Here is a 13,626-nt window from a genome sequence, read left to right on the forward strand (position 1 = left end):
TTTGGTTACGGTTCAGTATATAAAAAATTATAATGGTTTATTTCTTCTGGATGTAATATTGAGTTAGCCGTTTTTAAAAATCAATTATGAATATGGAAAAATACTATGTATCTTTAGGTTGAGCCAAATAAGGTCAGACTCATTTAGAGATTGTAAAACTAAATTATTTATAACAACGATCAAATTTTATGTTGAGATTATCAAAATGTTTATTTTTATTTAGTAATTTCATATATTTTTACATATTTTTATATAGTTTTAATATTTTAGTGTTTTATCTTTTTTTTTAAATTATACCAATATCAATATTATCAAAATAAAATTTTAAAAAATAAAACAAATAACAATGGCAATATTTTCAAGTTTTGGAAGCAGGAAACTTTATTTCCTTTTTTGAGAAAATTAGAGAATAAAATTTTGTCAGCCCTGGCAAATTCGGCATCTAGTGAAAGGTTATTTTCTGTAGCCAATCTCCTATTAGAGGAAAGGCGTACACAATTGAAATAAAAAAATAGACATTCTTCTTTTTCTAAGTAAAATTTGGTTTTATATGTATTTATTTTTTGTTATTATGGATTATGGAATTAAAGAAATAAAGAAATAAATGAATAAATTCAAAAAAGTGTAAAAATTTATAGCATTAAAGTTTTGATAAATTTAAAAACACTGTGAATTTTCTGGCGTGAAACAAAATATTGCCTTTGAGTATATAATGATTTAAAGCATAAAAGTACATATTAATTATCTCTAAAAAATAAAATTTTCTGGTGCCAGCCAGGAAGCAAAAAATATAATTTAATTGTTTTTTTTAAAAAAAAGATTCCGAATCCCCTTAAATATTTTTTTTTTAAAAATTTATTTTTGTTATAAATATCTGAACCATAACCGTAACCGAATCGATATAATTATTTTTTGAAGGAGCAAAAAGAACCTTTATAAAAAACGGTTAGACCGTTTCAGTTTTTATATTTTAGAAATGGAAATTATTTGATATCCAGAATTATATAAACGTGCTCTTATAGTACTGGCGGTTCCCGCAACACAAGTTTCTGTAGAAAGGGCTTTTTGCGTTATCGTCACAACGAACAAAAAGGAATCCATTTATACTTGAAAATATATTACTTATAAGTTCAAATAAAATATCTAAGAATGAGTTATTTTGAATCTTATATATTTTTTTGATATATAATTCATAGATGCATATAATAAAAATAAATTAGAAGATGGTGTTGCTTCAATAAAAAAAAAATTTCTAACCGTAATGAACCTTTATAATTAGCTGAACCGAATGGAACCTTAATATAAATTTCTTCTCAAGAACCGTAACCAAAACGTAACCATTATAATTTTTTATACACTGAACCGTACCGTAACCAAACTGAACCGTTATAATTAACGGTTAGGGTCCCTGCTTAAATATTGCAATAATTCGGATTTTTTATAAATATATTTTTTAAAACAAAAAAGTCTTATCATCCCTTTTCATTTATTATATGCCTTAATTTTATACTATTTACTTTTTTTTAAATTCTCTTTTTAAATCCCTTATTTTGGCCTTTTATTTATATGGTGCCAGCCGCAACAAAGAGAAGAAAAAGTAATTATATTTTATTTTATTTTTTCATGAAAACGTGGGGATTCAAGATTCCATATCCCAATACGACATATATATACACACAAATCATTAAATTAAAGTCTAAACAAAATAAAAATATTTAAAAGAAAACAGGGGTAAGTATAGTAGAATAAAATTAGCATATCTTTTTCATGTGCCCCAAAATTTAAAATGGACATTAAATATTTTAGCCCCAAATATAGAAAATGTAGGAAAAATATAAGAAATGTTTGGCAAAAAAAGATAGAAAATATAAATAAAACATAGAAAATTTAAAAAAATGATTTTGTTCATAAGAATATTTGGCCAAAATATAAACATATAGTGTCAATTTTTACTTAAAAAATTGGAGACAAAAGGCCCTCCTCCATCTTGTATCTGTTTATATATAGGTAAGTATTTACAAATATGGTTCGTAAATTCTACTTCTATTTAAAAATATCTTATTTAGAAGACCAATTTATAATTTCTCTAGAAAGCATCATGCAGTCATGGATAGCTTTAAGGTAAAATAACTTGAGTGTATTTTAATAAAATTATTTTTTTATTTTAAAAATTCTTTCCAATTATATATATTACCGAGAATTTTTCATTTTTTCAACTTATAATCATTTTTTGAGCGCGTTTTTTTTTAATTTAAAAAAATACTTCTATTTTACCGGAAATGTATTTCCATCAAGTTTGGAATATACAATTTTACCATAAACATTTAATCTTTAAATGGCTTGGCAAAAGTGTCTATAATATATAAAATAAATTTTTTAAGTATGCTGGATTTTGTATAAAATTAGATTTTAAATTTTTTAAAATGCGCTCTAAAAACGATATAAATTTTTAAAAAATAAAATAACACAATGCCAGAAAAAACACATCGTCGCTAACATGTATATTTGGAGTTTCCGTAAAAATAGCAATCGATATATAATATATTTAGTTTTAGAAAAAGAATTATAGCCTAGTCATAAAACAAATCCGGGATGGTCCCTGCCAATGGCACCGCAGGTCTCTGATATATATTTTTTTATTAATAAAGATGCTCAATTATCCAATTACAAAGTTTTTTCAGAAACTGAAAGTTTTCCTCAATAGTATTTATTTTCTAATCTTATTTTTTCAGTCTCTATTATTTTTTTTAACATTTTCTATTTATATTTACATTTTCTATATTTTGACCAACAAATCCTTTTTAGATTATATTTTGGATAGAAAACATTTTCTATATGTATAATCAAATTTTTTTATAGTGCGTCAAATAAATTAAAATCTGATGTTAAAAACATGTGATTGACCATGTTTGAAATGTATCTAATTTGATTTAAAATGCTAATCAAATTTCTAAGTAAAAGTTTTTATTGATTTATCTTTGTAAGTTATGCAATTTTTAGATTTCAATTTAGTATTAACTGAAAAAGGTTTTTAACAAGCACAGATGGTGTAACTTCTTAATCTCATCAAGTGTTGACAGGCAATATAAATGACAACTGATTAATTATTAAAAAATAGTCTGAATAATTCAAATAATGAATATTTCGATTCGATTAATATAAATTAATCTAATAAAGTAAATATTTATCGAATATTAGAATTTTTAGATTCGAATATCACTTATTTGAATATTAGAATTGTTCATATTCTAATATTATTATTTTCGTTCCAATCGAATAATTTTATATTCGAATTCGAATAAAACGAATAATTTAATATTCGTTTTATTATTCGATTTAATTCTAATTATTCGAAATGAATTGAATATTTATATTTATTTTATTAGTGCATAATTTTCGAAAAATTGTCTATACATTTTTGATTACCTGGTAGAGCTTGGAACCCGATAGAGAATCAGGAGAACTCCTGGAAAAATCTCATATTTTGGGAAAAGAGCCTAGAAACCATTTATCAAAATTTTAGGAACCCAAAACTATTGTTTTTTAAAAATATTTAGAACCGAAACTACAGTTATTTTTACTCCAGGTTTCGATACCCGTGATTCTAACTCTTATCGCGCTACGCAAGAAAATATCATTTCACTATTAACAAGTACAATCATTTTAAAATGATCGTGGATATATCCTTGTTCGAGTCGAAATGCCTCACTAGGAAAGTTGATCACGTTATATGATTAATTTATTCTAGGCAATAGAAGAAATAAATATAATTAAGTCTAATTCTGGTCAACTATTATTTAACGCTTCGTTTTAATGATCTTAGCAATATAAAATATTAAAGACGAGAATATTGTCTCCTAACTTAACATTAAGAACCTCAGATATAAATACCTCTAAAATGCTATTAAAAATCTTAAAAATTCATATGAGCGCACGAATAAGCATGTAATAAGACAAATAAGCTAACAGATATGAATGGTACTAATCTAAAATAAAGGTCTGCATTGAGTGGGTAAAAAAATTTTTGAGAATGGGTTGGCAGGTGCGTGTTAAAATTTTTTTGAAACTATGGTCCTGCGGGTGAGTGGGCGGGTTAAGGAAATTTAAAATTTTTGTTCAAAAACAAACTAAAGAAAAATCATAATTAATTAAATGATCAATAAATTTTTTTTATAGTACCAATCGTTTTTTTTAAGTGATGAACACTTTACTAGTTTTTCTACATCTTTATCTAATTGTTCCCACCATATATAATGTCTCGTAATTAATTTTATTGATGTAATACCCGGATGTCTCGTATGCAATATATGTAAAACTCTTTTTTAAAGTGAGTATGAAGTAATTAATCTGCCATTCCAAAATAAAATATGGTCATCATTTTCTATTTCATCTATTCTTGTTCTAAAAGCTTGTAATTCTGGTGCTTGATTTTGTATATTTGCATCATTTCTTTTCTTGATAGAGTTAATGTGTCATAAGTAAGATTTCTTATATATTTCACTGTTTTATTTTCATTTGTCATTCTATCATCATTTTTCTCGATTGGGTTTCGCGATAAAGCATCTGCAATTATATTATTAGCCCCATTCTTGTAAAATATATTATATTCATATGCTGATAATTTATAAGCCCAATGTAATAATCTTTTAATGAGCTTAAATCTCTGTTATGAGATTTTTCTACGCCGTTTATTATGCTTTTGCTTCTTTGTTTATTGTAGAATTATTCTTCTTGTAAGTTCTTGAGGTGTAAGCTATTGGAAATTCGTTACCATGATCAATTTTTGCATGAATAAAGCTCCAAATCCTTGGTTAGATGCATCTGTTTCTAATATTAACTCGAGGTATGGTTTATAAAACTATATGGTATTTTGTTCTCTTACTATTCCATATAGCATGAAACGATTACGAAAATAGCACAGGATTTTATTTTAGAATGGCAGATTCTTCGTACTCACTTTAAAAAAGAGTTTTACATATATTTCATACGGGACATCCGAATCTCACTCGATGAAGAGGATATACTACAGACCGATATCCTAATTTGGTGGAAAAGACAAGAGAGCCAAAGATATCAAGATTAGCAAGAAAAATATTGGCGATTCCTGCAACTAGTGCTTCTTCTGAACCAGGATTTAGCATTGTTGTTTTAGAACAAAGAAGAAAATGTTTGAATCCAGAAAATGTCGATTTATTATTATTTTTGCATTATAATTACATATAATATCAATTTTATATTTATATTTATTTCATAAATATTCTATTTGATCAAATATATTGTTCATAATTTAAATTGAATATATTTTTTATGCTTTTAATTTCTTAAATTATAAACTTTTTGTAGCGGTGTAATGCTGAAATATTTTTATTAGACGCTTAAAAAATTGAAAGAATGGCTATTATTAAATTTTATAAGTGGACTTGTGTTAAAATTTCTTATAAATAATGGGCTGGCGGGTAAAGATTTTTAGTTTTTTGAAAACTATAAAACATTGAGTGGGTGGGCTTTTGGAAGTTAAGTTAAATGAAACTATCAAGTTAAGTTAATATAAATGGTGTTAAATGAATATAACATATCAAAATTTGCGCTATATAATAACCATCATAATAAAATAATAATCCATGTTCAACATTCCACCCTCTACAGGAACCCCGCCTAGGTTCTCTTTAAATGTAAATCTTTTGTGTTCAAGGAGTTTCCCATCTATTTTGATCATAAAATCTGTCAAAGTTTTGTCTTGAAAAATATGGTATCTTATCTTGTCTTGTTCCCTCCAAACGTTTTAGATCAGAGTGTGTATTTTCTTTGATAACAATCTTATGTATATATGTTTCGATGTCAGTTTCGTCTAATTCTTTGTTTATCTTTAAATTGTCATCTGGTAAATTATGAATTATCCATGCTGTTGCAAAAAATTTTCGATAGTGATGTATTGTTTGTTTGGTTCAGTAGTTATTTAGTTTCTTCATCATTTTGGCTTATTTGCAGCTTGTTATTCTGATTGTCTAATCGTTTGCTTGACCATCATCTCATTGTGTATTATCATTTGTATTTATATATCACTTGATATTATAATCATGATTAATTTAACTCGAATGAAATAATTTCGGAATAATAGAAATAATGGAATTAATTTATAGGAATCATTTATGGAATAAGAATTATCATTTGGGATATAGAATCATTGAATATTTTGAATTTTAGCGTTTTATATAATAATTTTTTTTTTATAAATATCATATTTCAATTATTTTTATTTTAAATTTTACTTCCCATTTTTTAAATCAAATAATAACTCAAAATTACTGTTTTCTTTTATCTTCAATAAAAATAATGTTTTAAAGTAGTCATTATTACTTACACATGTTTTGTCCTTTAAACATAATTTAGATTTCATTGTATTTAAAATTTTAAATTTGGAAAATTCGTCCACTTTATCATTGATTATATAAGGTAAATGTTTATTTGTATTGTCTATTCTCTTGATTTTTTTATATTTGTAAGCGTCAAGCTTTAATGATTTGGATTCTATTTTTTTTAAATTTTTGTGTATGGGAATTTCATCTATTTCATTTTCATTAATTTTTTCAATACTAAGATTTATATCATTATTTTTACAGTCATAATACTCTTTTAAAATTTCACCATGTGATCTTATGGGTATATTTATATTTTCATCATTTTTATATTTAGATTCTAAAATTATTTCAAATGATATTATATCAACAAAAATTTCCTTTAATTTATAAGTATTAATTATACGTTTATCAATATTTTTATTTATAAGATTTATTTCATTAATTTTACATATCCATTTGAGCCTTTTCAGTAAAGCATCTGGAGATTCAAACTCCTCGTCTGTCGACATGGCTCTAATTAAGCTAAAGATATTATCTGGTAAATTAACAGTTAATAGCATAGCTTCACAACTACTGTTGAGCTTACTATCTTTAAAAAAAATTCTCAGCCTCAGCAATATAAGACTGCATGTTGCCGCTTTACTCCGGAAAAGATAATATCATAATGTTTATTTTTATAATATGTTTATTTTATAAATATTTTAGAGATTTTATAATTAAAATTTTAATAAATTTTTTTTTTACTTTTTCAAATTAATTGTTTCTTACATGTTTTTTTTAGAATGAAATCACATCAATTTGATTATGTACCAGTAGCTAAAATTATATTGTATATGGATTTAGAATATTTTTTGAGTCATCATAGCCCAATTTTAATAAGTTCGTCTAGTTTGATATCTAGTTTAACAATTGTCCTCGTTGTTGATTTATCCATTTGATCTAAATTCTATTTTGTAAATAAATAACTTTAAAAGATTTTAAAATTGTAAATCCCACCACTGCCACCATGTTAGGGTTGGCAGGGAGTAAGGAAGATAAGACAAATTTTTTATTTAATAAATATATTTTAAAATGTTTAACTACAATATATCACTAAAAAAACTATAATAATTTTATCCTTTATATATATAAGCAAAACTATTAAATAATTAAATGAAACTATTAAGTTAAGTTAGAAACTATCAAGTTAAGTTAAATGAAACTATTAAGTTAAGTTAATATAAATGGTGTTAAATGAATGTAACATATCGAAATTTGCTCTATATAATAACCATTATAATAAAATAATAATCCATGTTCAACACATAGAAACCCTATTAATTTTTGCAAAGGTCATGCGATTTGAGAGCCTATATCTATATCTAAATTAGCCAAGTTTCTTTATCAATATCTATATACAAATGTCTATCAAACCATAGTTCAATAATCATCATCTATAAACTCGATCTCCATGTAATTTCACTTTGTCATTAATAATCCATGTTTTCCCATATTCAGTAAAATTTTGCATCAATATTTTTCTTTGTCAAATAAAAATTCATGTTAAATCAGATATAATTGTTTTATATAATAATTGATTCGATGACAGATTTCATAACCATAATTTTATCTTTATACATAATTTAATTTCATGAAATATCCAATACATTCATATTGCTCTATGTTGGTTCCTTTCACCCTCCTTGTCAATATCCAAATGAATAACGGGAACGGTTCCAAATCTATTCTTATGTTGTAAAGTTTAATTCGGAACCAGTTAATCAATTTATTTCCTTGCGTCCCGCAAAACATACTCAATTAGAAATATACCTTGCGTGTGTTTATAACATTATAAGGATAGGCGCATCATTATTACGTATCACGTTTAAATACATAATAAGGTAATATTTTACTCATTTCAATGATAATTATTTTATTTATTATTGTGGTTTTTTCTAAATTCACTGAGGCATTATCAGATCAGAAAGCTGACATGCAATTTATTGATAATACCGAATCTGCTATATTTACCATTATATGGTTAACTATGTATTTGGATTTTTAACTATTTAAGGGGAAAAAATTTAATAGTTTTCTTGAAACGTCCTTAATTTTGTTGAAATAGCGGAGGATCAAGTTCCCCTAGTAGATGCATCTGTTAGAACTGCAAATGTATGCCCATCTTTCAAATCGTCAAGAATTGACCTCCTGAATTTAGGTTCTAAAACATAGATGATATCCTTGCTCATTTTTGTTCTACAAGTAAAGTTTTCATTTATCTTGGAGTCGTTAAATATTATGGGGAAAGATTCTAGGCACATTGTAATCTATTTAATTTTCCATACTTTTTTTATATTTTATAAAATCATATTTATATATTCGCATAAAATAAATAAATTTTTTACATTGTAAATCAAAACTAGAGAGCATTACAATCTCCTCTAACAAGACATCAATGTCTATCGGTATTTTTATATTTGAACATTTTTAAATAGTTTTATCAACGGCGCCATAGTCAATTTTTAACTGTAAAGATAAACACATCTGCAGCATAATTTTGTGAGTAAATCTTTGTTAATATTCTTCTGATTGCAACTGCACATTAACAAAATGTAGTAGATTTCTTACATGTGAATACAAATTCATTATTTTAATTATATTTTATTTGAGATTTAAATAATGGAACTCAACGTTTACCGTCGTTATTGAGATATGACATATTATAAATTTGATTCCATTAGCTCGGCCTCTAATGTTGTTAAAGCAATCCGATTTCTTTCCTTTTTCCAGGCAGTCCTTATCAGGCTAAAAATGCGTTCGGGTGAGGCATTAGAATGAGGTAAGGAGAAGACATACTCGCATATTTTTCCCAAGCATGAGGATTTATTGTTATTACGAAAAAATTCAACCTATTTCTCCTCTACTTATAGACCATCTAACTTTAAGTATTCTGGCTAATCATAAAAATTTGAGGAAATTACAATCTCCTCAAACAAGACATCAATGTTTTTCAGTATTTTTAATATATTTATTAAATTACAAAAACCATATATTGATGGTTTTTGTTACAAGGCTTAATATTTATCCATTTGTAAATAGAGTTATTAAAATCAAATTTTGATTTTAATTCTAAAATTGGTTTAATAAAAATATCTGCTTCATTTAAAAATGTATTATTTAGAGTATTATTTGGACATTTTAATATAATATTTTTAGCAAAAGCGCCATAAAATTTATTATCAATTTTTAACTGTAGAGATGAACAGAGCTGTAGCATGATTTTATTTATAAAGAATATTCTGATTACAACTGAATATTAACTGCATGAAGTAGATTTTTTACATATCTCGAATATGCTTCTGCCATTTCATAATATAAAAAATTTTTCAAAATTTTAGGATAGCTTTTAAATTCTTTATTTAAAAAGTATTTTTTTTAAGGGTTTGTAAAATTTTAAAATATCGATGGCAGATATTAATGATAACCACCTGTTAGGTACATATCGCAACAACTCATTCCAAGTAAGACCACTCCACCAACTCTTTTAGTTGATGAACAAAATTATTTAAAACATTTCATCACAATTATTTCGACATCCACAGATAGTACATTCATTGCCTTCTTTCAAGAATCATGTTGTATATGCCATATACAGCCAATTGGTATTAATTCATTATTGTGCTGCCTGAATTAGGTAAATACACTTTGGTTTTTGCCAAATACAGAGGCATTATCAGCGCAGATAGCTGACATGCAATTCATTGATAACCCTGAATCAGCTATATTTACATTATGTGGTTAGCTACATCGTTGGATTTTTCACTACCCGAAAAATTTTTTTTAACAGTTTTATTGAAATGTTATTATATTTCCATTATTAGATGAATCTGTTATAATTGCATATGGGATGCCCATCTTTCAAATCGTCTAGAATAGACCTCAGGATTCAGTTACTAAAACCAAGTAAGGTTTGCACTTATATTGGAGTAATTAAATATCATAGGAAAAAGATTCTACCAACATTGTGATGATATAGCTCTGTGAATGTTGAACTACATGATAGGTTTATACGATTTCCGCAGCTGTAGTTGAATCTGTATTATTTATTATTTTTGGAGTATATTTTTTTATTGCAATCATGTTGATATACGATATACTCACCTGTACTGACTTATATGAATGAAATTATGATTGGATAAAAATAAAACAGGATTAAAAGAAATTTACAAATTAGACATGTTTTTCGAATTATTTAAAATTTATTTTAAAAATAAAAAAATAATTAATTACTATCTCTCAAAATTATTATTTATATATTAAAAACGTTAAAATATCTTTTTTAAAAATTGTGGGAGAAATTAAAAAATTGCGGTAGATTTTTGCGGGAGATTTCCAATTGCGGTAGTTTTGCGGGAGAGAGATGATCTGCGTGTAAACTAAATAATTGCGGGAGTCTCCCGCTGATACGGGGAGACATGGCCACCCTGTTCACGACTCAAGTTGGAAGTCTAAAGTTAAAAATAAAAAAAATAGAAAAAATGTTTTTTTAATTAATAACTAATTTGAAATCTTCGTCCTATAGTCCCATCAAGTTAACGACTCAGCTCATAGAACTATTCGACCTCTAGTCGACATAAGTATATATTTAGTATTCACGACCTTAAATCGGAAGTCTAAAGTTAAAAATAAAAAAAATAGAACAAATGTTTTAGTAATTAATAGTAACTAATTTGAAATATTCGTCCTCTAGTCGACTCAAGTTTAAAGAACTATTCGACGATTAGCCGACTATAATATATATTTCGTATTCACGACTTAAGTTGGAAGTCTAAAGTTAAAAATAAAGAAAACAACAAATATTTTATTAATTAGTAATAAAAAACTAATTTCAAATCTTCATCCTCTAGTCGATTCAAGTTCATAAAACTTTTCGTAGTCGATTCAAGTTCATAGAACTATTTATCCTATAGTAGACTCAAGTTGGAAGTCTAAAGTAAATAAAAATGAAAAAAACAGAACATATATCTTAATTTAATAACTATAGCTATTTGAAATATTCGTCCTCTAGTCGACTCAAGTTCATAAAACTATTCGTCCTCTAGACGACTCAAGTTCATAAAACTATTCGTACTTGAGTTCACGATATGAGTTAGTCGACTTAATTAACGACTAGAGACTCTTAGTTAGAGTCGGGTAAACTCGACGTTTTAACAACATTTTTATATCTAAAAGATGATCGAATTAATATGCTAGAAAGTTTTCAACATTGTTTTCTTCAACAACAGTAGAATAACTATTTAGCTTTAATGTCTCTAAATAATCATAATAGAATACTTTTATTGATAATCTCTTTGAAAAATAAAAAAATGATAATTTCTAGAAAAAATTATACATTTTCTTTTAAATGTACGTTAATTCAATAGTGTTTGTTGATTAGGGTAGAAAAACTGCATCAAATTTTTGACATAAAGGATTTTCCATTTTGTAATACAATTTAATTGCGAATGTCTCATCATTTTGTATAGTATATTTAAGGAGTAAAACCTTTATATTTTTCAAACATAAAAAACAAATTTTTTTAAAGAATAAAATTTTATTAAAATTATATTATATGAAAATTAATAAAGATTCTCATATTTATTTACTATTTTTAATCAAATCTTATTTAAAATTTTAGAATTCTTTATTTGACATTCTAACAAATAGTGTTGGTTATAAAGGGTGCAAGATTTTGTGGTAAATATAAACATCACTTAATAGACCATGGATAATCTAGTAACAGTTTATGATATTGAATACCTTTGGTTGGAAATTTAATCAAAAGAATAACAGAAATAATAATTACTCTAAAATATAAAACGGCAAAGGTTAAAATATATGAAATCAAAAATAGCTGCTAGATCTTGATACCACATCTTTTGTTATTCGTTTTCAAATTGATAACTTAATAATTACAAAATAAATATAGTTTTCTTTTCAATAAAGATCTTATAATTTAGTTAATTTTAATACATATACTAAAGAAAATTTATATCTGTTGTGTTTATTTTATTTTATTTCTATTTATATTTAGCTTTACTTAAAATAATTTTTAATAAATTATAAAAATTCTAAGTCGGTGTACTTTACGCCACCTATAATGACAACGATAGAAAGCGGCACCCGGTCTACGATAGTTATATCGATGCTAAGTTATTTTTTCTTATCTTTTTTTAAATGATTTATTGCATATACCTTACATGCTCCATAGTCGCAGATATGGCATGGCCCTTACGATCTAAGAGTATATTTTAAGGTTTAAGATTGCGATGAATGATCCCTTAAAAGATATAAATATACGATTATATTTGAAAATAACTATACATTTTGTTTAATTAAAGGTTGTGTTATTAAAAGTTAACTTTAATAATACAATAACTTTGTTAAAACCGTTGTCGTGTAAATAATTTAAGGCAATCGCGATTTCCTCTGCATAGAATATAGCGTGATTTTCCCCAGTCGCCATATCTTTTCGTAATAGATTTAAGATTTTCCCCTGAAATGAAATGCATTACCAGATGCCAATTTGAAATTTAGAATATAATATTTAGTGCTACGAAAAATAATAATTATTTTAAATAACATTCAAAATATAGTGAAATAGATCCTAATAGCAATCTTGAGTCCACAGTTAACTTACCTTGGAAGCCATTCAGAAGTGACTTAACAAATGATAAAGGTAAACAAATATTATTTTGCCTCTCGAATATTTGACTCAATTATAGTAATTTTTCCCTTCTATTCTTTCATAAAAATAATATTTCATATATAGCTAGAATAAATTTTCTATCAGAAGTTTAAAAAAAGTATTAATCTTCCTATAACTTTTTTTAACCGATTTAGATTGTAAATTATCATTGAGAATTTATCAACTTCAGACTATTAAAATTATTAAAATTTCTGGATAAAAAAACTATACTTTCATAAAAAATTATTTCCATATATATATAGTTCGAATAATTTTTCTACTTGAAATTAATGAATTTAATTTCTAAAATCTTAATTTGTCAGTAAACTTTTACCCTATTTACTTTTTGTGGAAATTATTATAGCGAATTTCTACAAAGCCCAAATTTATGATCTATAAAAATTATTGAAATTTCTGCACAAATAAAATATTTGCTTTTTGAAGTTGAAGAATTTAATTTATAATCTTAATTTCGCTATTTTACACTAGGGTTTTTAACAAATGAATGTTGCGAATTTTATCAATATTTCATTTATAATATATAAAAATTATTAAATTTTC

Source organism: Gordionus sp. m RMFG-2023, chromosome 4 (genome assembly GCF_954871325.1).
Source record: "Gordionus sp. m RMFG-2023 chromosome 4, tfGorSpeb1-WG-v2, whole genome shotgun sequence".
Lineage (NCBI taxonomy): Eukaryota > Metazoa > Nematomorpha > Gordioida > Chordodea > Parachordodidae > Gordionus > Gordionus sp. m RMFG-2023.